General features: G+C 38.9%; 1 protein-coding gene across 1 annotated transcript in view; it reads left to right on the top strand.

The window, feature by feature from the left end:
* chrm2a (cholinergic receptor, muscarinic 2a) overlaps nucleotides 1-19,471 on the top strand; it is an 83,819-nt gene that overhangs the window by 11,558 nt on the left and 52,790 nt on the right. The window contains exon 2 of the mRNA XM_006780846.3: nucleotides 18,439-18,564. The gene's annotated coding sequence lies outside the window, so the exon portion shown is untranslated. The remainder of the gene's footprint in view (nucleotides 1-18,438; nucleotides 18,565-19,471) is intronic.

Here is a 19,471-nt window from a genome sequence, read left to right on the forward strand (position 1 = left end):
TGTACCTGTAAAACGTTTTCTTTTCTGTTCTTTCACCTTTCTCATTTGATGTTCAGATTTTATTTGATCAAAAATGTTCCCAGTTTCCAGATGACTCTTAAAACTGCGAGCCTCAATACTCAGAAGTACTTTAAACTTTTTTTCATACGTCTTTTTTTATGCAAGACGGCTTTTCAGTCTTCAAAGTAATATTAACTTTTTTTTATTTTGTGGGCCGACACATGTCTCCGGTGATTAGTGCCGACTGTTCGACTTTGCATTGGGGGACTGAGGACTTGTTGCGGTCTTCTAAAATCCTAATGAGATTAGTGGTTTATTGGTGGGGGAAGTACAGGAAAGGTCATCCACTTTGCTAAAAGCACAGACGGCCATAGCATTGATTTGAAGAAAGCACCATTCTCCAGGTGCCTAATTAGAATTATTAACATATAGTCAGTTTTAAATTAGATCTAGGTAATATTGAATTAGGTACAGTATGAATAAAAGGTCAAATAAGTGAGTTACAATAAAGGCCTAAGTGTCTTGATTCTTATCAACACAACAGAAAACATAGGTTGTTTTGGTGATATTTAACATTGCAAGCACATCAACGTCAAGAATGGGAGAACTACTGAGGATTCTTGTGATGGGTCATCCCCTCTGCTTTCATGCTTCCTGTAATGTCCCATTGTTACCACTTGCATTCAAACCTGGATATGCATGTTTATGCTTTGATTATTATCATCTACATAATAGATAACTGATCTGACCTTGACATTCTGTCTCAGCTCAGCACAGCACCTCAGCAGTACTGTTTTATGTTTTCAAACAAACCTCCTTATTGAGAAATACATTTATTTTGGTAGATAAGTGAACACCAAACCTTGTATCAGAGCGATTCTATCTTTAAATTACACTTCTGTGAGAATGTGAGTGCGTGTTCTGCATAATTATGCCCTTAAACAACTTCTGTTCAGAAGTGCAAATGTTGATACTGAGTCTGACTCAATCTTCTTGTCCTTGAAACCACTTAACTTTGTATATTCTAATTCTCAACTGCAAAGACGCACTTTGCACGTGATAAAAACTGCTCACCTGACAAACATTGAAAGTGCTCAGCTTCCAAGGACAGTCCTGTTGTGGTCATACAGGGGTAATTTCAAATGTTTTTAACCTCTCAGTTGGGGGCCTCTACTCACTGGAGAGCTGTGCCATAATATGAGTTAAATTAGGATAATAATTCCTACTCCCCAAAAGATTCATTATGGCAGCCATTCCTGGAATTATACCAGAAGGAACTAAATCCCTCGGACTTAATTTCAAACCGTGGTGTCACTTTTCGCAGTGATGCAACAGAGGAGTGCAGCTCGTCCAATTACCTGTTGGCCAGTGATTTATTTGGTCACTTCTTTTCTCCTTCCATCCTCACGCTAGCATCCTTCACTCACACTCCCTCATTCCCCTCTCCCTACTTTATAATTCTGCTTATCCGATATCCCGGCTTCTCTCGTCTTTCCATCTCTCCTCTGCTCTCCGTGTTTGGCCTCTATATCTCCAGAGCAGTAATGGTGCGGTTCACCATGCCGGGACTCAATAATGAAGCTGCTGCCCCAGAAAAGCCATGTTAATGTTGACTCTGGGATCAGATTCTGCTCCAAGACACACAGCGGTGACAAATGAATGTGCCAGATTGAGCCAACCAAGCTCAGTAAACAGCACATATAGATTTGGGGCTTTGACTGAGAACTGGGAGATGAGATATTTTGCCAACAGATTATGGATATGAGAAAACAGAAATTCAAATTTACTCACCAGGGGATATTTGAATGAGCTGTTAACATAACTTTAACTTGCAGTAAATAGCTGAAAACTTGTAGCTTTTTGGGGCATGTCCAACTGGAGTAGTACATTGTGTTAATAAATGGGAAAGTGGAACTGCAGCTCCCTTAAGTATTAGCTCATCCATCTGGTTGTCAGCAGCATTGACGAGCTGTCTGACTGCTCTGGCTTTGCTACTGTGACCTCCCTTGACCCCCTCGATCCGGTCTGACAGGCAGCGATGCGCTCTGTTAGTAGAAAGGTGTGTGCATCTGTCTGTCTTCTTCTGTGCTTAGCTGCATTTACATCTGAAGATTGGTGTGCCAGTGACCCCGGCTGATGTACATAGGCAGGCACAAGGAGTTTCCTATGTTTGCCATTCCCATGTTTCTCCTGTCAGACTCTGTCTGGAGCCTGCAGAGCAGCCATGCATGCCTTCCCTCCATCACCAACAATACTCTGTCTGTTATGCCCACCCATGTTCCTGTAGCCTGATGTATAATCCATTTAAGTACCTTCAAACTATATTAGGCCCATTTGAAATGTTTGTCCTCAGGGCCATCCTAATGTAAAGCCCCACTGTGATGCTTTTAAGTAAAACTAAACCGGGTTTGGCTGCCAGATACAATACTATTTAACCAAACATAATATGTATTGCTGTTAAAGTCAGATTTTTGGATTTTATCCTGTCTACAGTGTATTTTTAAACCAAGGGTTTCTCAAACATCACTGAAATGAATGTTCAATTTGGTTGTAGAACTCGACAAGCAACAAGCAGAGTGACCTTAAGGTGGATTAAGCAAGTGCGGTGAAGAAATTGTAAATTTTGAATGTAAAGTTTCTAATTTATTGGCACATTAGCAGAGCAGCCTCAGTGTTTTGTGTCTACATGAGCACAGTAATGTGATGTTGAGTCAGAGCCCAGCACACAATCACTGCAGATTCACTTAAAACAGAGGTAAAAGGACTTTAGTTATGATAGAAAAGAAAAGAAAAAACGCTACACTGCCTGTGTAAAAATCTGAATTGATTAGTTTTGTCAGACTAACTCAGGGGTGACGGGAAAAAATGCAGCTGCAACACTTGTTAGATAAATACAGCTTTGCAAGTAAGGAAAACAAATTGCCATTGCTGAGAAAACTGTTATTTCACAACAGCAGTTTCTAAGCACACTCTACATGCAGCTTGCAAATGTACCCAAATGACAAAGAAAAAAAGATCCTCTCTCACAAATAAAAAAAAAAAAGTGTCATTTATTTGTGTGAGTGTGTGTGTGTGTGGGTGTATTAAGTCACACTTGGTGTGGGTAAGCACTTCTCCCAACTACTGATTGCTTGAATGTCAGGAATTTAGGGGTGAGAAATTTGGTGGTTGCTGTGCTACGCACAATCCCATGTAAATTCTCACTCTGTGGGAAACACTGCAGTGGAAATTGCACACAATGATAAAAAGAAATGCTCTCACCTCATACGGCTTTGTTAAAGCAGGCACGCTTCCATTCGATTATTTAGCAATGGCTGCAGTGATTTATTTGAGCTCTGCTCCTCGGGGCTCACCTTTGGCATCTTGTGTTTAATACCCTGAACGTGAGGTGTTTAGGGCACATAAACTGTACAGAAACTGACCTGCATTACATGCTCCCATTGTAAACTGATGGACTTTTTGCATGCAAATCACCCACATTTGGCAGCACATGTAAATTAAAAGCCTGTTTTAAACAGTGGAGTAAAATTTAGAATCCAATCATGAAAAAAAATGGCAGTTTTGTAGTTCGCTGGTGACTATATGTACATTTCCTATTGTTTTATAAACTCAGACTGTATTTTTAATGTGTTTAATAAGCACTAGTATAGTACATTTAAATGCAAGTAGAACATTTAGTGATGTGCAGTCAGCGCAAATCAGAGCATTTCTAAATTGGCAATTTAAACACCCTGGAATCTAATAGTTTATAGGTATGGGGATAATTAGCTTATTTTTGGTCCTCATTTTATGATAATAACAACACCAAGTATCCATCTTGGAAAAGGAGGAGTTACTTTCAGTTAGTTTTTTTTTGTTTGTAGCAGTTGCAGGGCAATGGAACTTGAAACCCAGATATGAGGCGCTGCTCGTTCTGCAGCACCCACAGCTAGGAAAGCTGCATCCGTCATGCAAAGATCATCCCCACCCTGTCTCTTTGAAGTAATGGCTTAGATCTGTGGAGGCAACATGGTTTCATCCAAACAATTTTTCCCTACAGAGAAACACAAGTATGAAAAGGTTGTGCTGCCACGGAGCTACTCATTGAAAAAACGCATCAAACTCACTGTGCATGAAGGATGTGAAATGCTACGAGACCAGGTGTAACACGGCTAACTCGATCAATTTTCAATCAGGCCATGCTCCTCAGTCATTCATAATTCTTTTTAGCATGTAAGTGACTTTTGAATCTTTCCACACTGGGGGTGTGCTTAACTCATACACCCTTTACAAAGAATGTCAACAAGTGCAGCGGAAGTTAATTAAAGTAGGCAACGTGTCATGCGGATAATGCTGATTTTTCCCTGTGAAAAATGAAGTTAATTCATTTTGAATTTAATCTCCAATATGTGTTTAAATCAGGGTGTCAGTTCCACTGATATTTGACCGACTCAATTACATTTCTAAAAAACTCCAGAGATTTATAGTGTCCTTTAACCTGACCATATGAATAATTTATTACTTTCAAGCAAAACCCAAGGAACTCTTATTAGTACAAAACTCTCATGTAGATCTGTGTTTAGTCTTCAGTCTTTAAGAAAAAGGCTGTTTTTTAAGGTGAAAGCTGTCAGTTTGTTTAGTATGGAGAACATGACAGAGAATTCTTCATGGCTTCTTATTTGAAAGGTTTTCTATCTCTCAATATGGCAGCTGATTAAGTTTTCCTTTCTGGGCTGTCATTGACACTTTGCCCATTCTGGGGCCAAAAAAAACACCTGTCCAGGCTGTCACTTACTAAAGTTATGACATCATAAGGCCCCTCCATTGTTTTGAAGTGAAGGCACATCAGTTTTATGGGCTCTGGTGCCCAGCGGATGATTTGTGAGTGCTATTATCCCCTGAAATCGCTCTGGAAAATGGCTCCAGTGTGAAGATAGAAATTGGTGACAGACGGAGTGGGGGTGGGCGGAGGGGCTTGCTTAGTAGTATAGAAGTGGTCAAGTGGTTGTGTTTGTATCCAGTAAAAGCAAGATCTTGTTCTTTTTTTTTAATAGAGAAAAACTCTACCAACACATTATTTGGGTTAAAAATAGCTTTCTTAAAAAAATAAATGTCATCCAGTAATTAGTAACAAACGCATGGCTGAGAAGTTGAGGAGGAAATGGAAGAAGAGAGACGGGGTGAGTAAGCAAAAGGAAGAAGGGGTGAGTGACCAATAACCTAGTTACAAAATCAGCATGCAAGCACTTCATCTTTTTCTTCACATAGAAGCGGTGCAAACAGGTTTGACCGCCATCCAGCTGACAGGGGAAGTTTTCATTTCCAAGCTTGACTAATTCATTATAAAGCCATTTGAGTGCCAGAACTTTGTTGTTATAACTTGAATCTTAGAAATATAAACTGCTGAGTATTTAAAATATTAATTTCAAACTCCCCCGCCTTGGAGGTATGCAAAATGCATCTCTTTAGAAATTCACTTCACTGACCATTTACAATGAGCGGTTCAATTTGTCTGAAGCTTCCTCCGTCCTAGCAACAAAATAAGCAGATCGCTGATAAGAAATGCTCATTAATCAGGTCTGTGCAGCAATTGAAGCTGTGCGCCATCTATTTCCCTTTCAAGAGTTTGCTCTTCTTTTCAAAACTCAAAGTCGTGCGAGAACAAAAACGCGAATCTGTTTGGAGGAAAGCATCGCCACAAGCTTTCATAAAACCAGCTGCCTGCACACAATACGTGGTCAAATGTTAAGGTTATCAGCGGAGTCCAGAAGTGAAGGAGCCCCTTCACCACTCTGCTTTCCACACCTGCACTGAGGATTTCAGTTCACTGGCAAAGCCCTCTATGACAGCGCAAAGCCATTCTGCTGGATGGAGATAAAACGTAATACTAAAGAAAGTTAAATAATCAATTCCAAAGAAATCCCTGAGTATTAATCTAGAGCAGACCGCAGGATGGTACCTCCCAGGGGATTGCAAGATGATTTGCAGAGGGATTTAGGAGATGATTCACAGCCTGTGAAAAAGTTATATACTAATATTTTCTAAAATACAAACATTTTATCAAGTTTTGATTCATTCTTAAATTTCCGCGATGATATGTTCAATTTCTCTCTGCAAAAAGAGGAATTGTTCTTCTCTGCAGTGACCCTATTGTCACACTGAGGCACATATTTTATCAGGCAATATTATCAAAACGTGTAGACTCCATTCAAGATAATGTAAAGCTGAACTGTTTGTCATTTTGTCTTTCAGTAAGTGGGATGTGTTTCGTTAGGTAGACACCTTTCCATTCACTAGAAGAAAATACAGTATTTTCTGCACAGCTTAACATTGCACTCACAGATGTGCTCAATTTAGTATAGTTCTTCTGACCAGAGGATTATACTGGGTTCACTGGATGGGAAATAAAATTGCACATCATTACACCACTAATGATGTGCAATTCATTTGCAGATATACACTTAATATAGTGAAAAATTCTAGTTCTGTTATTCGCTTACCTGTTGTTGGCTAAAACTTTAGCGCATTAAATGCATTGACACAGTTTGCACCTTATAGTAAAGCTGCATGTGGGGCACAGATTTGCATGAATCAGTGGGATCAACTACATCTGCCAGAAGTTATATGTTAGTTACACTGTGCAGTAATAATAATAATATGATTTTATGCTACATTTAATGAACCACCAATCTCACTAGGAAGTATTTTGGTCTTCCAAGATTTTTTTTCAACTTCATCTACTTTATCTTTAAATTTTAACTCATTTCTGTATTTTTTTTATTTTTGAACTCTGAGGTCCTTCCCTCTCCTCTCTTGCCCTAATGCTGTGGGTGTACAGGTACCTACATGTAGAAATAATTTAGGAGTGCTTTATGGCTCACAATGAATTACTGTGATCTTGCGTTTCACAGGTTACCACTTGAGTAAGATGTCATATGCCTTTTGTCCATGTCCTTCATTCCACGCTATTCCCCATTAAAGCGGCTCCATGGGGAATAGCGAATTGTGACATTATCAGCAAGTGCTGGTAAGGATGGTTAGGGAGGAGTATAGCACAAATGCTGATACCTAGTAATAAGCAGCCTGGAGCCAGCCTCAAGTGGCCCTCAAGAAGAGGGTTTAAACCACATGTGGGGTAGTTGTTATTCAGTTGATGTTACAGTCCCATTCAGTCAATTCAGCAGAGAAAATTGGTTCAAGAAACCGAGTGAAGAATCATATTTTTAGTATGCAAGTATGCATGGCATAAATGCTGGCAGAGAACTACATCAATACTACTTCAGAGTGTGAGAGGTAGGTTATTGGCATTCCCATGTGTTTCTGTTTAGCTTTCACTATAGCCTCGGTTTTGCTCTGTGAGAGATAGTGACCCTTGATGATTCACTGTGTATTAGCAAAAGTTCTATCAGCTGTCATTGAATGCTGATTTGGAAAAGCACGAAAAAAAAATATCCGCAACACCTAATATAAATGTATGATAAGGGATTTAAAGGCTTGATTTGAAAAGCTGCTGATACCACATGAAGGTAATACTTCTTTAAAATTGTTACTCGTAATCCACCAAATGGATTATGGTCTTGAAGAGTAGTATAAATGTACCTTTCAGCTTTCTTAAACCAGCAAAAGGATGAAAAAGGACGTCAAATATTTTACAAAAGCAATGAAAAATTTAATCCACATGCACAAGCCATTAACATAATTTTGCTGTCTGCTATATGTGCTTAAACCCTGCTTTTTAAAAAAATATTCCCAGATTCTAGACTTCTTTAAAGGGAATATATAATCTAAATGACCCTGCACACGAACATGCACACCTTTGATCCTGTATCATGTGCTGCAGTCAAATATCTCAGGTCTAGGGATACACGATTAAAACCCCAGTGACACTGTATACAGGCTTTATTCAGTTACCTTGCAGATTATTTTTAAATAAAAGCAAAGTGAAGTTTCATCTTATCTCTTTGGATGTGATCTCCACCTCCTGTTTATTCAAATCTTATTCTCTCTGTAGTTGAATAACTCTTGCTCCGGTCCCTATAAAAGCTCACCCTGAACTTTTAAGTTTTTCATCCTTTTGTAAAAGGAAGTGGATTCAACTGAAAAGAAGATGAATGGTGTAAAGGCACATTTTTCAATTGCAAAGATTTGTAAAAGCTGATAGAATGGATTTCTGTTTATTACAAACCTTTAGGATATTTTTTTTAATCAAAGGAGCAAAGACTAATTTCGATTGCTTATCATTTATGTTGAGTAAATGAAGTTGAATAAACCTAAATATTTAATGTTTCTGTTTTTTAACTGTCATCTTAAATCTCTGTACAATAGTGTTTAAACCATAGGCGGTGCTCACAAACTAATCTCAGGCAGACTTTTCCATCTGCAGATTTTGATCTAATCTTTCCCTTTTGCTCGCAGCCTGAGAGCTAAAACGAGCAAATTGTTGTTATTTGCTACACTTGCTCTTTCTTTTCACTCAGTGAAAACCTAACACAGTTAACAAGTACTTTTTTGTTTTTGTTTTTTTGTTTTTTAACTCAGAAAAGAAGCGTAACACCTGGAAGGAAAGAGAAATCCAACCTCTTATTGGGAGGTTATTGGCAGCAACATCAAAGACTCTTCTCTGTCTGGTCTTTTTAAAATCAGCAGCAGTTCCAAGTGCAGGTAGCTCTTAAATTCCTTAATAGAATATCAGTACCTGCACATGCAGTAGATCATCATTACAACATGAAAAACACTATAATTTGTGCTAAGAATGCATAGAAATGTGATTATTTCTACCAGTTGTCTGAGGTATTTTTTCACCCTTCGGTTAATGTCAGTTTTAAAGTGCCGTGAAAATGTAGTGACACGCTTTTGTCTTGACTTTGAATCACCGTGACAGTTAGATGGAGTTTCTGAGTGGACTCAAAGTGACTAGTTTGTCCAATGATGTGGCGCTCAATGTTTTGATGTCTCAAAATGTGATGGTACCAGTTCAGCCTTTAAGCACAAACCTCAATTCCTATCGGGTTCCAGTGAAGAGTAGTGCAAACACCAAGTGATGGAGACGACACAGTCAGAGATCTAGAGAACCAGAATTTCTTAAGGTTAAACAACACTGGGCAACATGACCAAAGAGATACCATCAGCAAGAGCTGCAGGTATTACCTTGTAAAGTAGCTAGGAAAGCAAAAAAATATGGATCTAAACTCCAAGAAAAAAGACAAGCTGGAATACCCGATTTGCAACAGTAGAAACCTGTGAAGGCTGCTTGCTTATTTAAGAATTACGACAAAAATTTGTACTGTGCAGGACTATACAGTTAACAATTAAACGTCAAAACATGTGTTTTAACCTCTACAATTTCATTGTATTTTCGGTTACTTATTTGCTACCATATACACAAGTGTCACTATGTCTGCAAAATAGACTGGTGGTTGCACTGGCCCACACAGTTAGCTTGTGCAATCATGAAGCAGAGGCATTAAGTGGAAGAGAAAATGGAAATTCAGGTAAAGATGTTATCTTTGCTAGGACAGTTTCTCCTAGATGCACTCAAGCTTGTTTTGACAACAGTTTGAACATGTTATGATACCTCTGAAATATCGCTCCCATGGAAAAAAAAATGGCTTCTTGTCTCACACTGATCCTATTCTGAGCTCTTAAAATTTTCCAGATTGTTACTCCCACCTTCATGAAAGAATTCTTTTTTTTCCCCTTAAATGTTCTTCCTGTATTTGTGTCAGTGTGCTAAAGTTTATATCATATTTTGTTGAATATTTTTTATTACTTGGATGTCTGCACAATATATATATACATGTGCCAAAGCTGCACATGTATATATATATTGTTATATATCCGAGATCGCGGATACAAGCGGCAGAAATGAGCTTCCTCCGAAGGGTGGCTGACCTCTCCCTTAGAGATAGGGTGAGTAGAGCCGCTGCTGCTCCACATCGAAAGGAGCCAGCTGAGGTGGTTCGGGCATCTGACAAGGATGCCTCCTGGGCGCCTCCTGGGTGAGGTGTTCCGGGCATGTCCCACCGGGAGGAGGCCCTGGGTCAGACCCAGGACACGCTGGAGAGATTATATCTCTCGGCTGTCCTGGGAACGCCTTGGTGTTCCCCCGGATAAGCTAGAGAAGGTGGCTGGGGAGAGGGAGGTCTGGGCCTCTCTGCTTAGGCTGCTGCCCCTGCGACCCGGCCTCGGATAAAGCGGATGAAGATGGATGGATGGATATTTATATATATATTGTGGGTTAAAGGATGCGGTGCCTATTAAGACACCAGCATAGTCATGTATTTATATTTACGTATTTATTCTTCTTCTTTTTTTTTGATAGAAACTTTGTTACATCGTGGGAAACACTTCACAATACAGTAATTGACTTGTAATAATAATGGAAAAATCCCTGAAGCCCAAAAAGTAGTGCTTTAAATCTGAAAAAGGACCTGCACATGTATTGAAGTCTATGGGGGGGGGGGGAACAGTAAAAAAAACATGTCCTGATCAGTTTGTGATTGTTAGTTTCAAGTCTTATTGACCACAACATGACTGTTTGTAAATTGTGGTCCTCACTGAAGACAAAAATGAAGGATAAAGCAGTGTGTGCTTTACACCTGGCCTGTTGTGTGACTAAGAAGTCACAACGAGTATACAAGTGTGCAGGGATGCTCAGTTTCTTAGTCAGATCCACCTCTCACTCTTCACACTGGTCTGAAAACACCAAGATGGTAACAATGAAAAACACTTAGTCTGTCATAAACTGATGGGTGATAATAAGCTAGAGTGTCACGACGAGTGTGATCATGCGTCTTGAACGCATCACAATTTTTAATAATTCGTTTCTACAACAGTCCTTCATACTTTCAAACCAAATTTAACCTGAGCACATCCTTATTAAAATCCTGTTCATTTCGCTTGCTTCTCCAGTTCTTGAGTTCATTTAATCTTATATCCATTTTAGTTATTACTTCATATTTGAGCTGAGACAAAACATATCTTTAATACATCTCTATAGACAAAGAACACATTATCATCATGAGCAGTAGCACAATATTAAGATAAGTTGCAGTTCTTGACTAAATGCTTAATTAAATTAACTACAGATCACATATATAACTGGGTGATTGGCACACATTACGCCAAAGCAAGACAGGCACTGATTCCAAAATCCCACGTGCAAGTAATGGAAATGGAAAAAAAAAAATCCTTCAGTGGTTTATCTAATTAGTGCCGTTAGCTCCGAGTTGCACTGTCGAGACATATTATAGAGGGAGAGCACACGGCAAGGCAAACGGCAGTGCAAATAGCTAAGCAAACTCCACGGTCTAATACCGTATCCTTTTGCCCTGAGGTTAAACAGATCCACTAATCTTTCTCCTTGTTTGGTCTGGGCTTTGCACTCATCCAGGCAGCACCCACAGCAATTGACGGCAGCACAGTCAATGCTCCACTGTCTTTCAAGCTGAATGATTTGGCTCAACATGTAGGTGCAAAAACATCCACCTACTGATAATATGATTGATGTCTGCATTAGTCAGGATACAGTAAGATCCTTGTTACTTGGATTTCTTAATCAACCAGAGGAAAACATTCACCAGATGGGCATGCCTATCGATCTATAATGTATGCTGGAAGCATATGACTCTCTATTCTAAAGAGATGAAAAAGCACTGGGAGACTGATGCATTAGCGTGTAAACAAGCTGACAGGCAGCTTTTCAGACAGTTACATAATAAAGACTTTTTATCCAGACACATCGCCCCCAACTGGGATGTTAGCTGAGAGCAGATAATGAAGAGCCAGAGTAGATGTCCACTGAGATCTATGACCGCGCTTAGACTTATAGAAGCTGCCGCTCATTCCTCTCTAACATAATGCTGATGTTGCAGGAAAGCAAGAGCCCACACTTGAAGGAGGACCCTGGCAGTTTCAGTCAGGGGACACCAAGTACTAGGAAACTGCATTATAGACCTTCCCTTCTGAGTATTTAAAAATGGAAACACTGGGAGGCTTGTTTTATTGCTTATGCTTTCGATGAGATTTCTCCAAAGCACTTCCGACAGTTCGTAGCAGTGTGAACATGTTTTTGCTAGAAAATGCCCTCTTAAGGGGAGTCTTGTGAAGATGCAGATGTCACTGGACATAAAACAGCAATTTCAGGACGGGGTATTCTGAGGTGATGCTGTGATAAGTGAAAATGTGATATGAAGGGTTTAATCTCTGTGGATATCAAATGTAGCTTGGTATCCACCTGTCCTCATTTCATTTAATGTGCATGCATTTCCTTCTATGTGCATTTCTCTATGTAGGCACATTTTATTATTTTTTGTGACCTGCAGTGAGCTATATTCATACTAATGCACAACCAGGTCTGTGGTCAACCCTAATCATGGTCAGATCTCTCTCTTGTGATGGTTACTGTGTTAAAAGACAGAAAACTGTCTAAGTCACAGCCATAATAAGATGTGGCTGAAGTCTGACTGCTGAGAAAAAAAAGGAGCTTGAATGCTTCCTTTCTTATCTCCCTTAGCAGAGAGTACACAGGACTATCCATAAGAAAAGGAAAGGTGATAATGCCACCTCACAATTCAGAGCAGTGCACCATCTGACGGCTCACGAAAACAAACGATCAACTCGACCTGTCAAAGGATGCAGATCTTCATGTCAATTACTGATGTGTTTCCATCTCCTGGTATAACTTGCTAAGATGCTTATACATCTGAGCTTTTAATAATACCTTTACTTTACAGGTTAACTGTGAGCTTTAATCTGATTTAGTAAAAACTGCTTTTTATGACGTTGTTACTTTTGTCAGACAGCTCTAGAAGTTTTCTATATCTGTATAAAGACTGCTATATCAAAATGATCAAAGTAAAGTTGAGATGATTTTGCGCGTCTACTCTGCTTTAGTTAGGTCCTCATTTTAAGCCTTCCTTTATTGCCAGCCTTTAGGATTATCATTAATGAGTTTGACTTCAGTCACAGATACTGAGAGTCTTAATGAAGGCAAAAGTTTAATTACATCATCTCTTCACCGAGAAGACACAATATGAGTGGCAAAAATGAAAGCAAACACTCTTATTTCGCCGTTACATTTGGTAACTTCCCTTTTTTGTCTATTTTAACATTGGTAATAAAATAATAATAATGGATTGCATTAATATAGCACTTTTCAAGACCCTTAAAGCGCAGACAGAGCTGGGGATTGAACCGGCAACCTTCCGATTACAAGATTAGCTTCCCAATCCCCTGAACCACGGTCGCCCTTAATGCAGTAATATTTTATGACTTATAGCTTCCATAAAACAACACGTGAAAAACACATGTGGCAAAGCACCTAAGATGTGCTTTTTTTAGTCCATCTTCAAAACATGGTTTGTACTACATTTCAAATCCCCATCAACATCTGCCATTATATAATTAAATTCTTAAAATCTTTCCTTGACCTCATGAAGTTTTATACTGAGGTAAAAAAAAAAAAAAAGACAAAAATGTCATCCATACATCTATCCATCCAATTCAGGGTCATGGGGGCTGGAGTCCAAGCTGACATTAGGTGAGATGCATTCACATTCACACCTAAGGCCAACTGAGAATCATTAGTTGTACCCTGAGAGAACATGTAGCCTGAGAGAACACAGAAAAGGCCAACAGGTTGAGACCCAGACCCACCTTGCTGTTGAGGTAACAGTAATTACCACTATACTATCGGTTGCCCAGGAAACCACAACCCATAAACACAAAGAACTTTGAAGTGACTCTACTATACTACTCTCTTATGTCTCAGTGTCATATTTTTTTTTTATTTTATTCATCACGTTTCTTATTATTGCAATTTTTTGCTTTTCGTGATGCTTAGAAAACCGCATGTACAGAATATTCAGTCGGCATATCCTGAGTGCCATGCCTGTCTTTTACCATGTCAGGACCCAACCTAGCAGTGACCATGGATACCACAGTTTGCCCTGCACCACTGCAACAGTCCATCACTGTAATCTATATGGTAATACTGCAAACAGTTTAGCCTGCACCTACTGTATTAATTGAATAAAATAAAACAATAAAATAAAATAATTTATCGGTTTGCTGTAAAAACAATTTCTCTATACGAAATAATGAGATAGCATAACTAGCAACACATCACTGCAATTAAAAAATAATAGCATGAAAAAAACCTAACAATACTACATTTAAGTTTCCAAGTTTAGTTGTGTTGAGATTGCAAAGAAAGCTACATTTGTTATTTCTTAATTGTCTGACTGATTTCTAAATTAGGTCGCTGACTGATCTATACAAAAAAATCATAGTGCTTGTAGCCAAAGGTGTTTAATTTTCAAATTGTTTGATTTATTAAATCAGCAATACAAAACTCAAAGATATTCAGTTCAGTACCTCATAAAACAAAGAAAAGATCAACTGGGATTAGAGGAATTAGGCACATTGTGTTTCAAAATTACTTTATTAGTCAATCATTAAAATAATTACTTAGTGATACCTTAATTCCATTAAAGGACACTATTTGCTGCAGTTAAAATGTGTTAATAAATCTCCTCTGACCTGTAGGAAATATTCAAGAATTAAAAAGAAAGAAAAAAATAGACTGGGTAACATCTAATTCACATTCAGAGAAGGAAAGTAAATGTTTGTTTGAGTTTTTTAGGGGTTTTTTTCCAGGAGTTTGTGTTCTTAAGCATTTCTTAAGACTCCTGGGAGATATATATATATATATATATATTTTTTGATATTTTCTTTTAGGTTTTAAAGGGTAAAGTGCAACAGATTAATGCTGTTATGTTTGGATCCCCAAGAGGTTTGTCAGTCTCAAAGATAACGGCATCTGCTGCCTGTCACATGCTATTCTACTGACAACTGCTGGCAGCAACACACAAAGAAAGCTAGTGTAAATAATGAACAATGTAAAAATAACAATTTGCTTCAGTAAGTGATACTGAATATAAACTTAAAAAAAACAGAGTACCTTAAAAAACACATTTATGTTTATTTTCTCAAGCAATCTTTACACCAGCGGTCCCCAACCTTTTTTGCGCCACGGAGCGGTTTATGCCCGACATTATTTTCACGGACCGGCCTTTAAGGTGTCGCGGATAAATACAACAAAATAAAACTAGTACTGGTACCGAAAAAAAGAAGATTTATTCATAACACACGTGAAAAGACCCAGGAAAACCGAGTTAATGATAAAAACGATAACAAAATAACGCTGAAAACCGATAAAAACCCTGAAAACCATACATTTCACACCTGAGCCTCAAGTCTCGCGGCCCGGCACCAAACAACTCACGGACCGGTACCGGTCCGAGGCCCGGGGGTTGGGGACCGCTGCTTTACACCTATGGTGCAACCGGTAAATATATACTTTCTATATCGAGTAACTGGGTATTTTGCTAAATACACCATTCCGTGCCACAACCTGGAAGTTATCTGAACAATAACCAAAAATGGTATTCTTAAAATAAAATAAAATAAAATAGAGACAAATACTAAAAATGAACACTTACCACTAAAAACAATTGTGATCTCTTTATTAGTAAGACAACACACGTTGCCATTACGCCAAAACTTCAGAGGAACACAAAGGAACAGGAAACAGAAAGAGCAACAGGAACACAAAGAGCCCGAGGTGTTGGCTTGGTCTAATTGCTTTATCTTAAAATGTGCCCCCTTACAACACTAATGCTGCATGAAGAAAAATGGCAAAACTGAGGCAAGCTTCTGTAAGTAGCACTTGGTAGTTGCAGACCCATCTCACTACTGCCAAGGCACTGACACCAAATGAACATCTAATGCATATCTGGCAATAAAACCCTTTCACAATTCCCAAAGGATCCGCTGCAGGTGTCACAGTTACAGGAAATGACACCCCTGCACAGTCCTGTACAGACTGTAATTGGCCAGGTACTTATGCAATGGGTGGTTTTGATGTGATTGACTGGTGTAGCTATATTTCAAGAATAGACACCACCATCTGAAATCCTTTGTTGCGTAATCAGATGTAAATGTCATTAGTAGACAGCCTTGCCTTCTTGCCTTACATAAAGACTAAAATTAGATCATCCACACAATGACACAAATAAAATTAAGTTTGAAGCTTCCAACCATAAAATATTGGTTTGTGACATTCGTGCAGCTACCCAAACATACTCGCTAACCACACAACAACATTTTTTTCCTGCATCTTTGCAGGGCTTAGACAAGTGTCAGGATGTTACAGTCCACCCAGTGTAGAAGCAAGTCAGGAAGTGTGCTCTTCACCAAATGTTTAGTTCTCCTCAGTGATGACAGTCTGCTAGACAGGTTGGTCACTCTATTAAATCAGAGTTCCTCCTCCCCAGAGGCTGAAGTAGTTCTTGGGAGATTAAGGTGATAGAGTGTGGGTAAAGACAGCTGCCTGCGTCATATGCCAGGGGAGAACCTCCACTGCATTTTTATAACCTTGATGGCCTTTTTTACTGACATATACAGTAAGCCCACTGCTTGCAGCAGAAAAGAACTTAGGTCATGCCAGACTACCGTGAGCCAGTCTCAGCTATGCACGTTTAGCCTTACAGAGCGTTTATTCAGAATTCTCAGATTTGTTGATGAATGATTAAAATGGCTGCTGGCCAGGAAGATTGCAATCGCCGTCCAAAGCTGCCTATTAGATATTTAAAACCCTTATCATCTGACAATTTTGTGAATAATTTCCATCATGTTATAATGCAGCAAAATTGCTAGGAGCCTTCAAATCATTTTCCTACATGATTAGAGAACACTGAAGCGCACTTAAGTTTATGCAATGTCTGATCAGACTAAAGGCTTTTCCTATTAGCATAATAAATGAATTAGAGCACCAGAGACAAGAATCGTTAGGCAGTTTTTCACCACGGGGAAATAATTTGGTTTCAACTGTTTGAGACAACAGTGGTGTGTCACCCAGCCTCAGCATGTTTCACCCTCCAGCGTTCCCGAAATCTTTCCATCCAACGAAAAGCCCTGCTGGTGCCTGGATTCTGCTGAACGTGGGGGTCCTATGATTTCTCTGCCATCTTCTGTTTTGTGATTAGTCAAAACATGACTGACACGGTGCAGACAGTAATGCGTCTCTGCAGCGACGTTCCATAAACACAAGTTGTTATCATGACGCTACATCTTTTCAGCAACACAGACTTAGTGTACTAAACACTGTGGCCTCAGGGCTCAGGATTTATCCTATTATCACCTGCTCGTGTCTTCCCCTCCCCTTGCGTCTTACACTAAGGTTATTGCTCATCCACAGTTCAAAAGAAGGTATTTTCTTTATCTATTTTTTACATGCTTGCCCTTCATATACTAAAGACACAAGCAGCAGCTGTTATTTCCATGAAGTGTACAAGTCTTTGTTAGAGAGATTTTGAAACTGCCTGGGTTCCTGTGAAGAGTTCTGTGTAAAATTTACACACATGACATGTGCCTGTTAGTGTCCATATGGGTGAGAGTGCTTCAGCACTCTGGGATAATGGTCTCAGAGGGCTGCGGCTGAGGGTGCGAACATATAGTGAACTCAGGCCACAGTCATTTACATCAGAAGCAGTCAGAACCATCGTCATTTTCTTTGGTTCTCATGCTGGATGTATACATTATGGATAATGAGGATTATAGGTCTCCTGGGACTGAGTACTGTATAATTTACAAAGTGGTCTATGACACTTTTCTGCCCTTGAAACAGCACCACTGTCTTAGGACAGAGACTTGAAGAAGTGCTGGGTTGTGAGCTAAAGCTTGTTTAAGTCCTAGCAGAAACTTTAGTTTGATTTTTGGATTCATGGTTACAATTAACAAGCTGTACATTACGCCATCACCAGCCTCCACTCCAAAACAATGACAAAATGAAGACAAAGAAATGCCTGCATCAGTCCCATCCCCAAATGTGTGTGCATGTGTTCAGATGAGAAGCAAGCAGAGTGCTTGATTGCACAGACGGGACATTCTCATTAGAATGGCTATTTTAGAAAATACGGGTGCAGCAATATGATGATTGTGCTCCTGACAGCATTAAGTCCACTGAAATCACTGCATTTTTTTAGGCACGACTTATCTCCAAGATTCCTTGTGAACATTCACGGGAAAAAAAAGCACTGCAACACTATATTCGCCAATAATGAAGACCATATCAGAATAGTTGTTGATTTCTGTAGTTCACTTCTTCCTTTGTTAATATTTTTTAAAAGTTTGCTTATTTTTTAATTTATTTGTACTATTAAAATGATAAAATGGTCTTTACAATTATAAACAGGGAGTGACAGTAATTTATTGAAAATAGAGGTTTAATGTGATTTAAAAAGAAATGTCAGAAATGGAACTGAGGATGGATTTAGGAATTTATGTGAAGATACTGTACATGCACATCTTTCACTTTATTTAGGTTTTGTGTTCTATTATATCTTAAGTTGGGAGGCTTTCTATTGCTCATTCTGTGTCATCTTTCTTTTTGTGCAGTGGCCATGGCTATTAACCATCAAGCTGGAGCCTGATCAACCAAGCTTCTCTGGTGCTACACTAAATGGACACTCAGAATATGTCAACCGAGCACGAGAAAGCCCAACGGACTGCTTAACACTTGCTGTAAGTACGGATGCGCTCTGACTCTGCAGTGAGAGAAAGTTCACTTATTACTCAGACCAAGTCAAACCCCACGAGAGATTAACTCATCCTCAGTTCTGATTTTCAAAACGAATCATTTCCAAATTATGACCTATCTGTTCGACTATTGTAGTGAAATATCTCTCCCGCTCTTTAAACTCACGTCTGTTTTTTTAATAACCTACATTTTTGTGCGCTGAATTTCTGAGCTAGCGTAATGCACAGACTACCCTTGAAGCATTATTAAAGTGTATATGTGACATTTTTCCTTACTTTCCAAGAGCATTACCAGAGTTACATATGAGCTCTTGAGCTAAAGAGGAGAGCTCACCCTGTCTGTGTACAGACCCTTGAGCAAAGGGTCTGTACACAGAGCAAAGAAAATTCAGAGAATCAGAGGTAAGTTTTCAATCATGGTACCACATACTAAACTGACACCGTTTTTGGTAGTATTTATGAATTTAAAAGCAGTCCAGTTGAGCTAAAGTTGTTTTTTTTTGTTTGTTTTTTTAAGATACCAGCTCTATATCCTACCATTTATATATATCTGTAATCTAATTAAGGTTTAAACCTGATCAGTTCACTTTTTTGGTTTTATGACATTTGACTTTACTGGTTTAGTTTCGGTGCTCTTATCAGCTTCATTTCCAGCAGCAAATGATATTTTTTTTAGAAATAACTTGATAAATCACACATTAACACTGAACAGCTGACAGAAATGTTTAGCAACGGTTAATATAAAGTTTCCTCGAGAGTTTGAAAGAACACTGCTGATTTGTTCATTGTCTGCTCTGTAAATATCTTATAACTTTACTTATAACAACATAAGTCATTACTATGTCTTTTTTGTGTTGTTCCCTTGCCTTTTCAGATAAGTGACTGTTACTTA

The sequence above is a fragment of the Neolamprologus brichardi genome, chromosome 17, assembly GCF_056152115.1.
Source record: "Neolamprologus brichardi isolate AB-2024 chromosome 17, ASM5615211v1, whole genome shotgun sequence".
NCBI lineage: Eukaryota > Metazoa > Chordata > Actinopteri > Cichliformes > Cichlidae > Neolamprologus > Neolamprologus brichardi.